This window comes from Lepidochelys kempii, chromosome 2 (assembly GCF_965140265.1).
Source record: "Lepidochelys kempii isolate rLepKem1 chromosome 2, rLepKem1.hap2, whole genome shotgun sequence".
Lineage (NCBI taxonomy): Eukaryota > Metazoa > Chordata > Testudines > Cheloniidae > Lepidochelys > Lepidochelys kempii.
Genome location: NC_133257.1, coordinates 100,610,984 through 100,631,366, shown reverse-complemented (window position 1 = coordinate 100,631,366; position 20,383 = coordinate 100,610,984). Strand labels below are relative to the sequence as shown.

Here is a 20,383-nt window from a genome sequence, read left to right as displayed (position 1 = left end):
AACAGTTACAAAACGTAGGTAACAGTTTTTTCTTCGAGTGCTTGCTCATGTTGATTCCAATTAGGTGACTACCAAGCAGCAACTTGGAGGTGGGGTCGGAGCTCAAGGGTTTGCTGATTGAAGCACTGCTCTGCCGAAGACTGCATCATCTCTAGCCTGCTGAGCAATGCCATAATACGAGGTAAAGGTGTGAACTGAGGACTACGTCACGGCCCTGCAAATTTCCTGGGTCAGAACCTTGGCCAGGAACGCCACTGAAGATGCCTGCACCCTCATAGAGTGCGCTGTCAGCGGGGGGCAGGTGTTTTCGCCAGATCATAGTATGCCCGGAGGCACGATGTAATCCATGACGAAATTCTTTGAGAAGAGACTGGGAGCCCCTTCATTCTGTCTGCTACTGCAATGAATAATTGAGTATATTTCCAAAACAGCTTCATCCATTCAATATAGAAGGTTAGCATCTGGCAAACATCCAAAGAATGAAGTTTTTGTTTGCATGTGGCTTGGGGTAAAAAACTGGGAGAAAAATATCCTGATTAACATGAAACTGGGAGACAACTTTCAGGAGGAAGGTCAGATATGGCCAAAGCTGAACCTTATCCTTATAGAACACCGTGTAAGGAGTCTCAGATGTTAGGGCCTTAAGTTCGGGTACCCTCTTGGCAGAGGTTATTGCCACCAGGAATACCACTTTCCATGAGAGACAGAGCAGAGAGCATGTCGCACGTGGTTCAAAGGGTGGTCCCATTAGTTTGGAAAGGACCTGGTTAAGGTCCCAAGCCGGGATCAGCTGTCGTACCTAAGGGTATAAACTGTCAAGTCCCTTATGAAAGCACTGGACTATTGGGTTGGTGAAGACCGATCAGCTTCCTCACGCCTAGGTGAAAGGCAGAAATGGCAGCCAAGTGGACTTTTATTGATGACATAGAAAGCCCTTGCTGCTTTAGGTGCAGGAAACAGTCCAATATAAAGAGTATTGTCGAGTGCGTAGGAAACATGTAATTTTCGATGACCAAATTGTGAATCTCTTCCATTTGTCTAGGTAGGTGGCCCTAGTGGATGGTTTCCTACTGCCAAGGAGGACTTCCCTAACTGGATCAGTTCAAGCCAGCTCTGTTGGGTTTAGCCACTGAGCTTACAAGCCATGAGGTGAAGAGATTCGAGGTTGGGGTGCTGAAGGTGGCCGTGATCTTGAGTTATCAGGTCCAGGAGCAGTGGTAAGGTGATCAGGATTTCCACTGACATCTCCAGAAGAGACGTGCACCAGTGCTGATGGGGCCAGGCTGGAGCTATCAATATCACCAAGGCTTCGTCCCTCCGAACCTTAAGTAGTATCTTGTGGACGAGTGGTATGGGTGGAAACGTGTAAAGGCAGTGGTCCTTCCCAAATAGAAGAAACACGTCCGCAATCCAGCCGGGCTGTGATTCAGGAAGGAGCAGAACTGCGGGCACTTCCTATTGTGTCATGTGGTGAACAAGTCTACCTGGGAAATTCCCCACTGTCGGAAGATGGTGTTCAGGACATCCAGGCAGATGGACTACTTGTGGTTGTGAGATAGTCCGCCAACTTGTTCTGAACTCCAGGGAGATAAGACGCCACCAGGGGTATTGAACGAGCTATACAGAAGTCCCAGAGTTTGAAGGCTTCCTGGCACATGGGAGAGGAGTGTGCTCCCCCATCTGTTTATATAAAACATCGCTGTTCTATTGTCTGTCATGACAGATATATGCCTCCCCTCCAAGTGAACTTGGAAGATCTGGCATGCCAGACGGACTGCCCTCAGCTCTCTGACATTGATGTGAAGTGAGAGCTCCACTTTGGACCACAGGCCCTGAGTCCCTCTAGGTTTGCTCCTCAACCTATTGCTGATGCTTCCGTAACCAGTGACATGGATGGTTGAGGTCTGGAGAAGGAAACACCCGCACACACCGCTTGCGGGCTGAGCCACCACAGGAGAGACTCGAGAACCGGCTAGGAAAGAATAACTGCTTTGTCTAGACTGTCCCGGTTTGGTCAATACATTTGAGGCTAGCCATGCCTGAAGAGGTCAGAGTCTCAGTCTGGCATGCTATACTACATAAAGTACAAACAGTCATGTGGCCAAGGAGCATTAGGCAATTCCTGGCTGTGGTGATAGGAAATTGTCTGAAACCTTGTATGATGGGGGGGGAGGGATAGCTCAGGGGAGGAGGGATAGCTCAGTGGTTTGAGCATTGGCCTGCTAAACCCAGGGTTGTGAGTTCAATCCTTGAGGGGGCCATTTAGGGATCTGGGGCAAAAATTGGGGATTGGTCCTGCTTTGAGCAGAGGGTTGGGCTAGATGACCTCCTGAGGTCCCTTCCAACCCTGATATTCTATGATTCTATGTCACAAGGGGTCTGAAAACATGACAGTGGTAGAAACGCTCTTGCCTGTTTTGAGTCAAGTACTGACCCTATGACTTCTATCTGCTGAACGGGGGACAGGGTTGACTTCTGCACATTCAATAGAAGGCCCAGGTTGTCAAAAGTTGCTCTTATCGGGCTCACATGCGCCTCCACTTGCACTTTGGAGAGGCCCTTGATCAGCCAGTCATTGAGGTAATGGAACATCTGCACCTGGCACTTCCACAAGGAAGTGGCCACAACTGCCATGCACTTGGTGAACACTCGAGGTGCCGCCAACAGGCCGAAGAGGAGGACTATGAATTGATAGTGATTGTGGTTCACCACCATCCTGAGGTACCTTCTGTGAGACACATATGTTGTCGAAATATGAAAATAAGCATCTTTCAAGTCGAGCATAGCAGTCCCCCAGATCTAGGGAAGGGATGATGGAGGCCAAACAGACCATGCAGAACTCCAGTATCTTCATGAACTTGTTGAGGTCTCGCAGGTCTAGGATAGGCCTGAGGCCACCTTTGGCTTTCGGTATTAGGAAATACCAGGAATAAAAACTCCTGCCCTTCAGCTCCTAAGGGAACTCGTCCACTGCCCCCAAACTTAGAAGCGTGTACACCTCCTGCATTAGAAGCTTCTCGTGAGAGGGTGCCTGAAGAGGGACACGGAAGGGGGCTGGAAGGGAGGGAAGGAGCTAAATTGGAGAGATTATCCCAGTTTTCCCATGCGGAGCACCCAGCGAATTGATGTAATTCAGGTTCATGCAGGATAGAAACGGGATAGTTGGCACAAAAAGGAGGGAATGGTTGGATCCAGTGTTTGAACTGGTGCATTGCCCTCAGGCGCACCTTCAAAAGGTCTGCTTTTGACCTGAGGACTGTTTTGCCTGCCTAGAGCGCTGAAACAATGAGGGAGGAGGCCGCCTCCTATTGTTTCTATTACATGTCCTAGAGTAGTTCTGCCTATTCTGCAGGTAGTAGAATCGAGATGGGGCTGGGGTTTAAAATGCCTCTGTTGCATAGACAAAGTATGGAGACCCAGGGACTTGAGAGTGGCTCTAGAGTCCTTAAGGTTATGAAACTGCGAGTTTGTTTTTTCAGATAAACGGGTCAAGCCCTCGAACAGGAGATCCTGGTTGGTCTGTTGGACCTCATATGGGGGCCCTAATGTCTGCAGCCAGGAGCTCTTCCTCACGGCCACCGCTGAAGCCATGGTATGTGCAACCGAATCAGTAATGTCCAGGGCTGCCTGGAGTGACACCCTTGCCACAAGCTTACCCTCCTCCACCAATGCAGAAAATTCTGCCCTTGAGTCTTTTGGCAGAAGCTCTGTGAATTTAGACATAGCTCCACAGGAATTAAAGATATATTTACCGGGGATCACCTGGTGGTTTGAAATTCAAAGCTGGAGCCTCCCGGTAGAGTAAATTTTCCACACAAAAAGTACAGCTTTTTTGCATCATGGGCTTTAGGTGATGGGCCCTGGTGCCCTTGGCATTCCCATTTGTTTGCCGCTGCCACCACTATGGAGTCAGGCGGGGATGTGAATAAAAATGTTCAAACCCCTTCGAGGGAACAAAATACTTTCTTTCTGTCCTTTTCACCATAGGTGGCAGGGAGGTGGGGGTCTGCCACAGCATTTTGGTGGTGTCTGGTATAGCTTTTATGAGCGGTAGGGCAATCCAGGAGGGACCTGAAGGGGCCAGGATGTCCACCATGGGGTCTGATGTCTCAAAGACCTCCTCGACCTGGATCCCCAGGTTCTGGGCCCTCTTTAGGAGCTGCTTGTGGACCCTATTGTCCTCTAGTCCAGGGGCTGTGGAGGTTCCAGCCACTGCCTCATCTGGTGAGGATGAAGATGAGGTTCTAACTGGAACCGGCCCTTGCTCCTTGCCCTCGGCACCAAGGGGATCACCTGGTGCCGGGTCTTCCGGTGTGGCATGGGGCAGCTGGTCCTGCACCAAGGGAGGTGGGGGGAGGCACATGGGATTCTGAGGCCACCCACACCGACCTCCTGAAATAGAACCCCTGGCTTTGGTGGAATGCCTAGGGGGGTCCAAAATGGCCATTGGGCTGGAGCCTGCCATTGCATGGGCCATGGCATCGGTGGGAATTGCTGCCTCTCCCTGTCTGACCTCGAGCATCTGCGCTCCAATCTGTGTTGGCTGTGCTTGGATATGAAGGACTCTGCTTCTGACTCTGATTGGGAGGACTCGCTGTAGGAGGATCTTGGGGGAGCAGTGCCGACTAGTGCCGGGGAGCGGTGCCAGGAGCTTGGGGACCGGTGCGGCTCCCCTGCCTGTCTGCTGCCAGAAGGTACTGGTGACTAGTGCCAAGGGAGGGGAGCCTTGGGGAACCAGACTCAACTGACCCCTTGTTGGGGCAGGAGTCAACAGAGCCAGGCTAGGCGTTGCTGCACTTATGTGGCCCAACATAGGTCTCACTGCACCAGAATCTTTACATGCCGATGAACAGCATGTCAGGCTGCTTCTTCTTGTGGGGCACCAGAGACTGGGAACAGTGCCATGTGCTGCCCTGCCCTGTCGATGCTGAGGATCTCTATCTGAGTCCTTTCTTGGCGCTGAACCTCCTTGTGTCGACACCGGAACACTACACACCAGGCCGAGGTGCTCAGCATCGGCTCGGCTGACCCTGGGTCCGAGTGGACATGAACCGTTGATCCCTGTCCCTTTGAGTCCTGGGGCGAAATCCCCTACAGATCTTGCAATGGTCTTCTTGTTGAGATTCCCCCAGACACTTTAAGCAGGAAGTGTGGGGGTCACTCCTGGGCACAGGTTTGCCACAAGCTGCGCAGGGTTTAACCCCAGGGACCGAGACATGCCCCAGTACCGGGGGAGAGATTAGAGGGGTACCCCCAGAACAATTTCCTACTGGAATTCTAACTATATACTGACAAACTAACTACAACTACTAACTACTAATCTAACTATTTACAGGATAAAGTCTGAACGCTACTAGGGCGAAAGACTTGCTGAAGCAAGTGAGAACAAGCGTTCCAGCTAACCGTCACAGACGGTAAGAAGGAACTGAAGTGGTGGCGAGTCGGCAGGGCCCCATATACGGTGCCATAGAGGCGCGACTCCAGGGGGTGCCTGAGACAACCGACGGGTACTGCTAGGGGAAAAACCTTCCAGCTACTGTGCACGCAGCGCGCACACACATAATTGTAATCGACATAAGCAAGCACTTGAAGAAGAAAAAATATAATTGTGTTTTGTGTGCTCTGAACACCAGCCCACTAAGAATTGGCCTGAGACCATCAACTCATTTCACACAGGTCACCGAACAGACATTAGATGACAATTTTCAGTTACTGTTAACCTGGGCCAGATTCAGGTAAACTAGAGGTGAAAAGTTCTGTATCCCATTAGTCATCCCCAGAGCCATCTCCACCACTGAACATTTGGAGGAATTAAACCTACTGAGTACTTGGAACGGAGATGAAGTATTAAAATCTGCAGGTATTGAAGACAACAAGGACTTTCTAAAATGCAAAAATAAGCAATAGCCAAAATGGCTTCAAAGAGGGAAAAAATTGCTCCCAAATTAGATGGTAAAAAGTAGGGCATGATTCAGAGTCTGATAAAACTTGCAAGAACAAGATAAAGGCAGATAAAAAGCCATATAAATTAATAGCAGCCAAAGAGTTAAAGGACATAAGGGCTTCTAGTTAATGTAGCAGGGTAAGTAATCATAAATGAATAAATCAATACACATGAATGTAGATTCCAAAATGAACATTAATATGCAAAGTAAGACAAAGACAGGCAAATAGTGATGGACATTAAAGGCTAGGTGGTGAGATATCCCACTCCTCTGCGCAGCCAGGTGAGCTCTCCCCTGATTACAGATGTAAGTATGGAAGTGAGAGGGAGCAGGGGCTGCATGCCCAGTCCTCCCATCCGGAGCAATGTCTGCAGGGAGAGAGGAGAGAGCCTTGGTTCTACCCCATAATCCCAATGTAACTGACTACTAGCAGAGTTGAGTTGGCAGGAGAAGGAAAGGAAACTGTACTCTGGAGCTGCAGTAAGTCACTTATCCCCAGGAGCAAAAGGGAAGCAAGAATTGTGATTTAGAGCGGTTCAGGGCTCCGAATGGTGTGCTGTAGTTGCACACTGTCCTTTACATAAGGCTGCAGTTGACAAGACTTCTACTGTACAAGCATTTATGACAATCATCTGATACAAATAGAAATGAGAAGGAGAAAATAAGGGTGGCATTTAATAAGCAAAAGTCTATCTTATAAATTGAGTTTAAGCTGTCAGTCTTGAAAACATTCCTTTCAATTAGTGTTAGCTGGAATGACCAGATAATATTCTATATATTTCTTTGCCTTGCTTATTCAGTCTACTAAGTGATTTTAAAAAAATCCCAAACACATAGGACTCATCTTCAGTTTGATCTCTCATATGTATTTTAAAAATTAACAGGACCATTGAACCCTACTACTTTTCAACCTGTAATAATTAATCAAATAATACCGCACTGTAATTCACTACGAGCTGAAATCACAGAACTGAACAGTACACTTTCAAACAAGTGGTTTATTGCTCTAGATTTAAAATACAAAGTTTCCATTATATTTAATAATTAAAATGCATGCTGTGTTATGGTTGCATTTGGTGACTGGATTAGTAATACCCCAACTGAGTCAAACAACACCTTTTTCCTACTAGGGCTCATATTACCATATCATCTATTTGTTTAAGAAAAGGGAAGGGAGGAGCACAGCAAGAAAGAAGGAATAAAAAAGAAATATGAACATCAAAACACACTGAAAGACAGTAAGACCAAGACAGTGAAAATACCTGACATCAGCAAAATGTAAGCTGGCAGAAAGTGAAACAGCTGAAGTATTTATGTATTTAAAGTTTTCGTGTCTTAAGAAATCGAAAATTCACCATTTGTCCTTGAGGAGTCTTTGTCAAAGTAAATGGTTAGAATCTCAGTGTCTTCTCTTAGATACAGTCACCACAAGTTTAGCGAATATAGACATCATTGTCAAGAATGGACTCACAGGCTGTCAACTTCTTAATCAGGGTCTGACTTTATTGGAAAGTGTGAAATTATGTAATTACCAACACTTGGCAATTCTGACGGTTTAGACAATTCCAGCACTCAGAACATCTTCTTTTATAGAACAAAATTCCTAGCGCAGTTTTGTTCCAGAGAAGATATTTTACGTTCTTTCTTTTCCCTATCCCTTCAGTTTTACTTATTAGAAACAAAATTGTAGTAGTATTATGCAGGTACCACTTACTTAGGAAACAGAATTTATGAGGAGTGAAAACAATTTTAAAAAAGGAGGAAAACATGGCCCCCTAAAGTCAACTACAATGGGGATAGTATTTCATCCAAACCTATAACTATAGGTCTAATAAAATGTGATTAATCTATCTAGGTATCTATACCACACCATACGCATCATTATATTATCTGAGCCCCTAAGCAAATATAGATTCCTCACAAACAGTTCTGCACCACTGTACAATATTTCAAACGTACATTTTAGGAATTAATACTCTTATTTCCAGTATAACCTATCAAGATATGGTTGCACTAATTAACCTTATATATGCACAATTTTCTATGTATATGTTTTGTAAGAGACCAGATACATTTATACATTTCAAAAGGTACTCCAAAACACAATGTATTTAGGGTAGCAACATGTAAGATAACAGTAACCTGAATGGAGGGGGGATAAATAAACAAACAATTCTTTTCCCCCCATTGGGGAAGTTCAGCATCTTTTTCACCTAGGAATGGGAAATTGTGAATAGCTGGCATTCCTATAATAGGTTGCTGCTGCTCTATGAACTGTATATTACTGAGGTGTAGAACAATAACTTAAAAAGTAAGTCAACCCACATTCCCCTTCTTCTCTCCTGCCTCTCCAGTCTCCTCTTTGTCATCCTATTGCAATCCTATAGGTTGACATGAAATGAGCCAGAAGGGGCACTCAGACCTATGGCTAGGGATACAAATTAGATGAATAGTCAGAAGAAAAATAATGTAAATCAGGGTCAGTTTTGATTTCCTGTTGGTCTGCAGGCAGGTTCTATTTTATTCATACCATCAAATTTAGGGAAGGTTTGTCCATTTTTATCTCATCTCTTAGAACATTTCAAGCACCCATGCTAGGAGATACAGAATTTGGGTCATATTCTGATCTCAGTCACATCAATATCAGTTGGAGTAAATACATTAACTTAAGTGGAGTTACACTCATGTAAGTGAGAAAATTCTGGTTCCATGTTTTCTTTCCCTTCTAATTAAACTGCATGAACATACAGTATACTCAAATTAAAACTAAGTAACTAGTACTGATCCTATTATATTTCACCTATGGTATTATTTTCAGCTGAAAAAAAAAATAACTGTCAAATATTCAAAAATCACACACATATAAGTGCACATGAGCAATGGAAGGGTAGTGCAGGGTGAAAACAAATCTATCTAAATTCTTATAATGGTGACCAAAGTCACAATATGTGAAAGCCTACTTACTGTCCAAAATCAGAGGGGTGTGGGGGAAGCAAACTGCTGGCTTGTTAAGCAAATGCACTCTGAGGAAGACCTAAGAAGGCTATACTACCTTCTAAAATATGTTTATTTATTAACCTAACACATTTTAAACATTAAGAGCACAACTTCATGGATTCCAGTACATAATGTGCTTGGGGCCAGAAGTGAAAACTCTATGTTGTACCTTCAAAATAGCTACAGTTGAAAGGTTTGACATTAGGGCTTTTATATTCCTATCACTGTAGATCGGCTGCAGGCTATTTCTTCATTTCTTGTATTGTATTTCCTTCTAAACTATTACAAACTAGCAGCTGTAACCTGTTAAAAAGCACAATTCTTTTAATTTAAACAAGAAAAATATCCTTTCACAGTTTAGGTAAAAGTTGTAAATAGGGCAACTCATAAATTCTAAAATCAGAGTAACTAGGAGACATTCATTAGGGTTTGTGTTATGAATTCAAAACATGAAGCATAACATGCTTAAGGAAGGCCTTTATTTAAGCATTCATTAGCCCCTCAACTTCAAGCCTCCAACTTGTAAATAATTTAAAATGAAAAACTGAACAGAAAAAAAAATAGAAATGCAATTCAAATTATCCCATTGTTATACTGATAAAACTGAAAACAATAGAAAAGAAGGCTGGCAGATCTTGAAGACAACATCCATAAAACATTTTTATGTACCTTATCTTTGAACTAAGGCATTATGCTAGCACTGGATTCAATCAAAAAAAAATTAGCTCAGACTTGTAACAATCAGGCTGTGCCTGGTAAAGAATATGTATGCTAGCTTAGCATTTTTAGTATTCAGTGCATTTTGCTTCTGACGGTGCTGAAACAACAAAATATAAAAAACAATATGCTTCTGGATGCCTTATCATTTTTTCCCCCATTTTGACTTCTCAGAAATATACAACCCATTTAATAATTTACCAGACATAGGGTGATATAATTTCTTTCTTTTCACAACTGCAGAAAACCCAGATCTGAGTTGGGGAATATGAAATCTGGGATGGGGAATATGAAAAGAAAGAACTATCACCTCTTCCCCACATGGGTACTCCACAGGAATTGGCCTCTGCAGGTGAAAAAGGCAGAGATGTAACAAGGGAGGGGAGGGAGGAGGGAAGACAAACAGAGAGAGATTCACCTCTGCAACTTCCCATCCCCATCCCCCCCACCCCACACACACACAAAATAAGGAATTAATGGGAAGCAGCCAGTGAAGATATCCATGGGAGCATGGCTTCTGTTAAGAATTTTTGGAGTTCCCCTGAACAGGCTTTTACTTCACAGTGATCATCTGAACTAAGCTGTAATGCACCACTTCCAACTGAACAATAGGTGAAGGCGACACACATGCAGTGCGTAATGGGTGCACACCAAACAGCAAAATGCAGCTCATATTGTCACTGCAGAAAGTGTACAGTGTGCAGGTGTATGGTTATGTTATAAATGAGAGAAACACAGTTGGAAATACAGTTATTTTGAGAAGTATCTTACTGCTGCATTTACATGTGTGTCAACTGCCTGCTATGAATCACCAGCAGGGCATAAATTGCTTGAGATAAAAGACTAAGCACCCTCACAGGTAGCTGTATCCGACTCATTTAACGTCTTATGCAGACCAGCCACTAGAGAGGGACAAAGACCCACAATGTAGTAACATGCATTACATCTGCTTTCAAAGGTTTGGTTTAAAACATGTGGTTTTCCCTTAAATTACAGATATAAATGTACAAGCTTAACTCCAATTTAACAGAGTTTAATGTATGGAAATTTCTTTTTACACTATTTTGTGAGAACTGATCACAGAGATACTTGTACATTTCTGTAACAGAAATGTCATCTAGTTTTGGGGACCTGAGCTTGCATTCCTTGCACACACAAATCTCCCAATAATTGCAATGGGAGATCTGGGAGCACAAGAAAAGCCAGACCAGGCCCTTAGTATGCATCCTAAACCATGCCCAATTCAGATATAAATTTTGTATACTCTCCAAATTTAAGTGTGGACTTTAAGAGAGACCCAGGTGAGGGTTGCGTGTCACATACTCATAGTCAATTTTATGAATTCTACCAAATTACACAAAATAAAAACAAAAAACACAGACATCAAGGGTCTGATTCTACTCCCACTGACTTCAGTGGGAGCAGGAGCGGGCCACAAATGCCTTCAAAATTAGCTCACTAAACTTCTCAAATAGTAAAGGGCACGAATGCTCTATAAAGATAATATAATGTGAGACATATAGATGAACATAATTTGTTGAGGAAGAGTCAACATGGTTTTAGTAAAGGGAAATCATGCCTCACCAATCTACAAGAATTCTTTGAGGGGGTCAACAAGCATGTGGACCAAGGGGATCCAGCAGATATAGTGTACTTAGATTTTCAGAAAGCTTTTAAAAAGGTCCCTCACCAAAGGCTCTTATGCAAAGTAAGCTGCCACAGGATAAGAGAGAAGGTGCTCGCATGGATTGGTAACTGGTTAAAAGATAGGAAACAAAGGGTAGGCATAAATGGTCAGTTTTCAGAATGGAGAGAGGTAAATAGTGGTGTCCCCCAGGGATCTGTTCTGGGACCAGCCCCATTCAACATATTCGTAAATGATCTGGAAAAAGGGGTAAGCAGTGAGGTGGCAAAATTTGCAGATGATACAAAATTACTAAAGATATTTAAGACCCAGGCAGACTGCAAAGAGCTACAAAAGGATCTCTCAAAACTGGGTGACTGGGCAACAAAATGGCAGATGAAATTTAATGTTAATAAATGCAAAGTAATGCACATTGGAAAGCATAATCCCAACTATACATACAAAATGATGGGGTCTAAATTAGCTGTTACCACTCAAGAAAGATCTTGGAGTCAATGTGGATAGTTCTCTGAAAACATCCACTCAATGTGCAGCGGCAGTCAAAAAAGGGAACAGACTAAGTAAGAAAGGGATAGATAATAAGACAGAAAATATCATGTTGCCTCTATATAAATCCATGGTACGCCCACATCTTGAATACTGTGTGCAGATGTGGTTACCCCATCTCAAAAAAGATATATTGGAATTAAAAAAGCTTCAGAAAAGGACAACAAAAATTATTAGGGGTAGGGAACGACTTCTGTATGACGAGAGATTAATAAGATTGGGACTTTTCAGCTTGGAAAAGAGACGGCTAAGGGGAGATAACTGAGGTCTATAAAATCATGACTGGTGTAGAGAAAGTAGATAAGGAAGTGTTGTTTACTACTTCTCATAACACAAGAACTAGGGGTCACCAAATGAAATTAATAGGCAGCAGGTTTAAAACAAATAAAAGGAAGTATTTCTTCACACAACGCACAACCTGTGGAACTCCTTGCCAGAGGACATTGTGAAGGCCAAGACCATAACAGCATTCAAAAAAGAACTAGATAAATTCATGGGGGATAGGTCCATCAATGGCGATTAGCCAGGATGGGCAGGAATGATGTCCCTAGCCTCTTTTTACCAGAAGCTGGGAATGAGTGACAGGGGATGGATCACTTGATGATTACCTGTTCTGTTCATTCCCTCTGGGGAACCTGGCACTGGCGGGCTATCACCAGCAGGAGAGTGAATTTGTGTGGGGGGGGTGGAGGGTGAGAAAACCTGGATTTGTGCTGGAAATGGCCCAACTTGATGATCACTTTAGATAAGCTATTACCAGCAGGACAGTGGGGTGGGAGGAGGTATTGTTTCATATTCTCTGTGTGTATATAAAGTCTGCTGCAGTTTCCACGGTATGCATCCGATGAAGTGAGCTGTAGCTCACGAAAGCTCATGCTCAAATAAATTGGTTAGTCTCTAAGGTGCCACAAGTACTCCTTTTCTTTTTGCGAATACAGACTAACACGGCTGTTACTCTGAAACCTGTCGGAAGACAGAATACTAGGCTAGGGGGCAGGGATGGCTCAGTGGTTTGAGCATTGGCCTGCTAAACCCAGGGTTGTGAGTTCAATCCTTGAGTGGGCCATTTAGGGATCTGGGGCAAAAATTGGAGATTGATCCTGCTTTGAGCAGGGGGTTGGTCTAGATGACCTCCTGAGGTCTCTTCCAATCCTGATATTCTATGGGCCTTCAGTCTGAGCCAGTAGGGCCATTCTTATGTAATAATGCAATTTGGGAGTTTCTAAGACAAATCATTTGATACATGAAATGGTTAAAAAAAAAAAGTTAGGAAATGTTTAAAGTGAAAACCTCCAATTTTTCAAACTATAAGTTTTCATATATGCCTTGACTGATTTTAGGAAACTTTCCTACAAAAATTATCCTTTTCCACAAGATGTGCTTGAGAAATTGCAGATGCATTTAGTATAAACTTCAGTAGGGTGGGAATAAAAAAAATCAGGCTTTAAAAAAGAAAAGAAAAAAGTAATGACCTTTAAGGAGAGAGTAAGTGTCTCACAATTATTAAAGGCAGCTGTCAATCCATAAAAGACCCTGTCCTCCTCTTAGATACGTCACACATCACTATCAAGCTTTTTTTCTTTTAGTAAATCCTAAGTGTAAAAATGTCCTTATGTTTCATGTATATCAAAATCTAAAGTATGCTAAAAAAAAATCTCATAAAACATGAATATTGAAATTGATGCGAGTGAATTATGCCCTGGTTAAAATTTGGTACAACTATTGCACAAAGCAAAAATATTACATATATAGATATTATAATGTTCTGATATTACAAAACCAAGAGTTAATAAAATCTTCCTTCTATTTATATTTTTAAAGATTTTTCTGCAAAACAAAGTGAAAGACCAGTGTAAAAAATGCCATGAACCTGCCTCTTGAACATATTGAGGCAAGTACATGTTAGACCTTGTGTCATAAATATAAAGGGAAGGGTAAACCCCTTTGAAATCCCTCCTGGCCAGGGGAAAGCTCCTCTCACCTGTAAAGGGTTAAGAAGCTAAAGGTAACCTCGCTGGCACCTGACCAAAATGACCAATGAGGAGACAAGATACTTTCAAAAGCTGGGAGGAGGGAGAGAAACAAAGGGTCTGTGTCTGTCTGTAGTTGTCTTGGCCAGGGACAGAACAGGAATGGAGTCTTAGAACTTTTAGTAAGTAATCTAGCTAGGTATGTGTTAGATTATGATTTCTTTAAATGGCTGAGAAAAGAATTGTGCTGAATAGAATAACTATTTCTGTCTGTGTATCTTTTTTGTAACTTAAGGTTTTGCCTAGAGGGGTTCTCTATGTTTTTGAATCTAATTACCCTGTAAGATATCTACCATCCTGATTTTACAGGGGGGATTTCTTTATTTCTATTTACTTCTATTTTTTATTAAAAGTCTTCTTGTAAAAAACTGAATGCTTTTTCATTGTTCTCAGATCCAAGGGTTTGGGTCTGTGGTCACCTATGCAAATTGGTGAGGCTTTTTATCCAACATTTCCCAGGAAAGGGGGGGTGCAAGTGTTGGGAGGATTGTTCATTGTTCTTAAGATCCAAGGGTCTGGGTCTGTAGTCACCTAGGCAAATTGGTGAGGCTTTTTACCAAACCTTGTCCAGGAAGTGGGGTGCAAGGTTTTGGGAAGTATTTTTGGGGGGGAAGGACGCGTCCAAACAGCTCTTCCCCAGTAACCAGTATTAGTTTGGTGGTGGTAGCGGCCAGTCCAAGGTGTAATATTTTGTACCTTGGGGAAGTTTTGACCTAAGCTGGTAAAGATAAGCTTAGGAGGTTTTCATGCAGGTCCCCACATCTGTACCCTAGAGTTCAGAGTGGGGGAGGAACCGTGACACCTTGCAACAAGTATTTTTGGGATTCACAATAAAAAGTTTTGTGATCTACATCCTTCAAACATGGAAACTAGGTTTACTTTACTACCCCAAAACACAGAACATTCAGCAAACTATACCTCACAGGACCCAAGACACTGTGCATGATACATACACAAATTCAGGGTAAGTACTTAAATTGTCTTAACAGCAGACATGTAATGGGGCTTTTCCTTTACCACCAAGAACCTGAGCAATCCAAGAATGTTTGCAACCCTCCTTTCCCCTGTAAGGTCACAAATTCTAGCTAAGCAGTCAGACAAACTAGTAGAGGAAAGGCTGGCTTGCTGTAGAACAAGTCAAAAGGTACTCAGCCTGGCAACCACACATGGCAGAGCTGTTGAAGAGAAGTCATACCTCTCCCAAAATAGTATTCCACATTCTGAACTTCACTAGTGCCCTTCTTAGGATTTCCCTAACCTTTGCGTCTATGTAAAAAGCAGGTGAGAGTAAAGATGAGCTCTCTGTTGCACCAGGGATTGGGGTTTAAATACCCACTGAAAATTGTGGAGGAACTACACTTCTATAATTCAAGGGGCACTTTAGAAGGACTTCCCTCTAACCAAAAGCTACAGGAAAGTTTGTTTGTTTGTTTTTAAGTTGGGAACACATGACCCTGTTAGAAGACTCACTGTTGGGGTTAAGATGTCCCAGACATCCTTGAGCACGGTCTGTAAAATCCTCAATAAATTTCAGAAGCATAGCTGGCATTTGGAGAAACAGAGCTGACCAGACTGAGAATCACTAGAGTCAATAATTCCACAGAAGTAAGAAAAAGGTAGGCCTTGTCTACACTGCCACTTTACAGCGCTGAAACCTTCTCGCTCAGGGGTGTGAAAAAACATCCCCCTGAGCAATGCAAGTTTCAGCACTGAAAAGTGGTACTGTAGACAGCGCACCAGCACTGGGAGCCGTCTACTCTCCTCGTACGGGGTGGTGCCATGACTACACAGCCACGTTAAGAAGACATAACCGCAGTTTCCCACCTTAGCACTCTGATTTCTCTTTGTGGAGCAAACAAAGCTTGTAGAGTTTCCATGGACCAGAAATTAGAGGTTACTGGTGCCCACATCAGATCCTGAATACTTTATAGTGCTGTGCTTCTCCACTGTTTTAAAGCTAAATACTTTAAATCATAAGACCAATTTTTTATTCCAATAATGTGTTCAATTTTATTAGTAGTAGTTTCATTTCTCCTTATTGGTAGAGGGAAAAACACATCCATAGAAAATAGGGCAAAGATCCAGAATCAGAAAAAGTGTAGGGCTTAAGGATTTATTTAAGATTTACAAAAACTTTGTGAAGAGCACCTAACTGTTGTTTTGGTGTCTTGGTAGAGATGCCAAAGAGTCTTAGAAAATGAATCACCTTTTTGCTGCCCCTGAAGAAATCCCACTAGCTCCAGTTACATTGGGCCCGACACACAAAGCAATTTGTACTTCCATTGGCCATGCAGTACTTGTTCTGTGGCTAAATAAAGGACTTGATTTTCCAGAGTTGCTTATCCTAGGCTTTTCAGGATTAAACCTTATACAATGTTGATCTATATGTTCATCAAATATTTTTATACAAGAAACATTGTCTTTTTTGTTCTGATCGTTTTACTGTTTGCTTTGAGTCATTTCCTGCGGAAAGTGACATTTTAAAATACAGTTCCAATGACCGTATTTTATGCAGCTTTTATCACACAGTACCTCTCTCAGATTTTCCCTGGTCACACAGCAATAATGCCCTCAGCCACATATTAACGCTTTAGAACATTCCAAAGCAAGTTAAAAAGTGCTTGTTTAGTTAGCTGTTGACAAGAGAAAGGTATGTAAATTGTCAAAATAATTATGTTCGCTGCCCATTTCTTTACACAGATAATGTAAAGATTAGAATTGATAGACAACCCACCCCACCTTCCCTCTAAAGGTGGTACTGAAATGGGTCCAGTAGGTCTGGTGGTCTGAATCTTGTTACCATATGTCTTTTCATACTGTGTGATCTCTGCACGATACTCTGCACTCTCTGATACATAGTGCAATAGTGTACAAAATGTTATTTAATTTGTACATAAAATACATATGTAAAAATGTATTTTTTAAATGAATGACTGGATCAGACACTGAGCTGTGGTATCTTTTATTAGGCAAAACGCCACTGAAACCAGGATGTGTTTTTTTCCCTTCTTGTTCTCCAAAGGGTGACCACCCTTTGCAGACTCTTTTTTTTACAGAAGACAACAAACTACAATGCTAGAAAATAAGTTTTTGCAACATAATAGCTGAGAATTTAAATACACAAATGCTAGAAAATTCAAAGTTATTGCCCATAGCAACCACAATTCAACCACATTTCATATACCTATTTGGCCGTGTGACAGCATACATAGAAATACAAAACTGCATACATGCAAAGATTCAAGTTATAATTATTAAGGAAAACATAACTTTGTATTTCTGAATTTTGGGGATTTATACTCTGAACCATAATATTTCATTAATGCTTTTTATTTTTCAGTGAAGAGCACTGACTATAAGGAAATAAGGAAAGAATCTAATTAACTCACTCATTGCAGTCCATGTTGTATGCTGTTATAGAAATATGCAACTAAGCTTACATTTTCAAAAGATTTAAACTAAGAAAACTTTAAGTAACTTAGAAGTGATTGAACTTATTAATATATAGAAAAGTTTCTGCAGGAGTGATAGTAAAGGTTTGGCTCAGTGTTTTAACTTAGGTCATTTGAACTACATTTCCCAAAATGCTAATAAAACTGACGTTTGAACATATTGAAAAAGTCACAGTCCATCATTCTCATGTCACATCAGTGCATTTGACTTTTTTTAAAATGTATGGATTATACAATTACTGCCAGCCTCCATATATTATATATAAAAGCTACAATCTGATTACATGTCCATGTTGTAATAATTTATGAAATAAAGCTGGTATAACTATAATGTTACCTTTACAATGAATGTAACTTGCTGTGAATAGTCTAGGGCAGTAGTTTTCAATCTTTTTGGGCTCAGGCATTTGTAAATCTTAATGGCCTGTCCGACCCAGTAAATAGCTTTAGTGCAAAAAACATCTGGTTTAGTAAATATTTGTTACCCAAAAGTAAGTCCTGAATAACCACACTCTGGACCATACTAGTGGCTACTGGCTAGGGTCATCAGATAGCAAGGGTGAAAAATTGGGATGGGGATAGGGAGTAATAGGCCCCTAAGACAAAGCCCTGAATATTGGGACTGTCCCTATAAAATTGGAACATCTGGTCACCCGACTCCTGCCCCACAGGACAGACTGGGCTGGTCGATGGGGACCAGCCAGGCCAAGTTTGTGTAAGTACCATTGTGACCCAATGCATGGAGTTGCAGTGCCATACATTTAAATCTAGTCCAGCCAGCCCCACCATCACAATAGAGAGGCAGCTAGGCCAAACCCAAGCAGTGCTGCGACCCCATGCACCAACCAACACCACCCAAATCAGAAAGCCAAGTCCAGCCAGCCCCTTCCCTAGTATTGGAGCCACAGGAGCTGCCGCTGTGGGATGAGTGTAGAGTGGGCTCTGCAACCACCCTCCTCAGGGCCTCCTACACAAACTCAGAGACAGGACACAAACCCCCTCCTTGGGCCTCCCAGGCAACCCTCTGACACATTCTGGGATCCTAATCTTGGGTTATGACCCATATTAGGTTGAGAAACTCTGGCCTAGGGGACTGCAAAACAGACCAAACTGAAACTGGTAATTGTCTTCATCTTTCATTCATGTAGATGTTCCATCTAGCAGCCTTACCCCTTACATTATAATGGAGAATTGGATGTTGGGATTCACAGTGTCTTCAGGCCAAACCTCTATATTATTAAAATAAGAATAGCTGTAATTTGCTCTAATTATATTCATTAGCTGAGCTGCTGGAGAGCTGCTAATGCAACCTCCAATGGGACAAAGTCCAGACAGCCCACATCTAATGCTTTGCACCATCAGCAAATCATTCCTTCTACAAAAACTTCCAGCAATTTTGGATTCCAATTATTATTATCCCATAGATACCACAAATTCGCTTCATATATTACAGATAATTAAAAAATGCTGTTCCTAAGCTCTTACAAACCTAAATTAAGAAAAAACACCAAGGTGGCATAAGGGAACAAGGATTAAAGCAACCCTGTTTTAATGGGGTCGCCAGGGCTGGTGTTAGACTTGCTGTGGCCCAGGGCCCCACCACCCGGGCCCAAAGCCCAAGGACTTTAGCTGGGGCAATGAGAGCTGGGGCTTTGCCGGCCACACGGGGCAGCAGGACTTGGGTAGGCTCGGGCTTCAGTCCCCCAGCCTGGGGTTGTGTAGTAATGTTTGTTGTCAGATGGGGGTCGTGGTGCAATGAAGTTTGAGAACCCCTGGGTTAAAGCAACAAATTAGGTGGATACTAAGACACAGCATGAAAGTTACACTTTGGGACTTTTCCCCCATGTGTTCCCCCCAGCCAACCCACCCACACTTTGAACTGAAGATCAGGGTTTACAGGCCTCATAAAAAGTCTTTTCAGAAAAGACTGAAGGAGTAAAGCGTGAAAGCTCGTGAAGCTGGATCAGAAGGAGGGTCCCCAGCCTTAAAGGGCTGCTTAGACGAAATTAGAGGTGGAGAGTGTTGCTAACTTGGGGCTTTAGGCAGACTGAAGAAAATATAAAGTGCCATTTTATTTCTTGACAACACATTTTCAAAACAGTTCTAATACAAATGGATTTATTTTATGCACACTCCGCAAGTTAGGGGTCAGTGACCCTTTGCACCATTGAAGACATCCCCTCACACAGCGGTGTCGTTTGCACGAGACCACACAACTATCAGGCCCAGGGAAGCAAGCAGCTTTAATTCACTGCACAGACAGTCTGCAAAGCGGCACCGCTCGAACTAAACAAGGGGGTTTGATCGAAACGAACTAAAGCTGGAGCGAGGTCCCAGGCCACCCGGCGCAGCGGCCAGGGTCAGAGGGAGGCCACGCTGCGACCACAGAGCGGCCATCTTAACGCGCCCAGGCCCCCACGCTCCCCGGGCCTGCCCCGAGCACTGGCGCGCGGCAGAGGCGCCCGGCAGAGGTCGCGCGCCCGGGCCGCGGCCCTGCGCACCGCCGACGGAAGGCCGGCGAGGCCCGCAAGCCGCAGTGCACGCTGGGAAACAAAGCCGCCGGCCTCCGGCTCCAGGCGAGTGCCTGCGGCCGCGCATGCACATTGTCCCCGCAGCCAACATGGCGGCACAGCGCCCTGAGAGCATGCGCGCTCCTCCTTGAACGGGGGCGCTTCTCGCGCGTGCGTACTCCGCCGCCTTCGCCCTGCGGCGCAGAAAGCTCAGGGCCTGGGCGCTTCCCTGCTCCACGCATGTGCGCCCCCTTGTCGCCACAACTCAAATCGCACGCGCAGTCCGAACGCGCAGGGACAGGGAGCCGTCCGCATGCGCACTCCCTCGCTTCCTTGTTAAGTTTTTTTTTTTTTCCGTTTGAGGGGACAGGGAGAATCAGCTCAATGGCCACGCGCGCTAGCCAATCACAGCTCGCCACGTTTTTCCAGCCCTCAGCGATCCCGCCATTCACACACCCCTTCACAGCGTGGAGGCGGGACATGCAAATAGATTGGCTGGTAAACGAGTTCCTGGCGTCCGCCCACAAAAGCAAGAAAACGA

General features: G+C 43.5%; 1 protein-coding gene across 7 annotated transcripts in view; it reads right to left on the bottom strand.

Moving 5' to 3' along the window:
* ZNF407 (zinc finger protein 407) overlaps positions 1 to 20,383 on the bottom strand; it is a 463,568-nt gene that overhangs the window by 442,665 nt on the left and 520 nt on the right. The window lies entirely within an intron of this gene.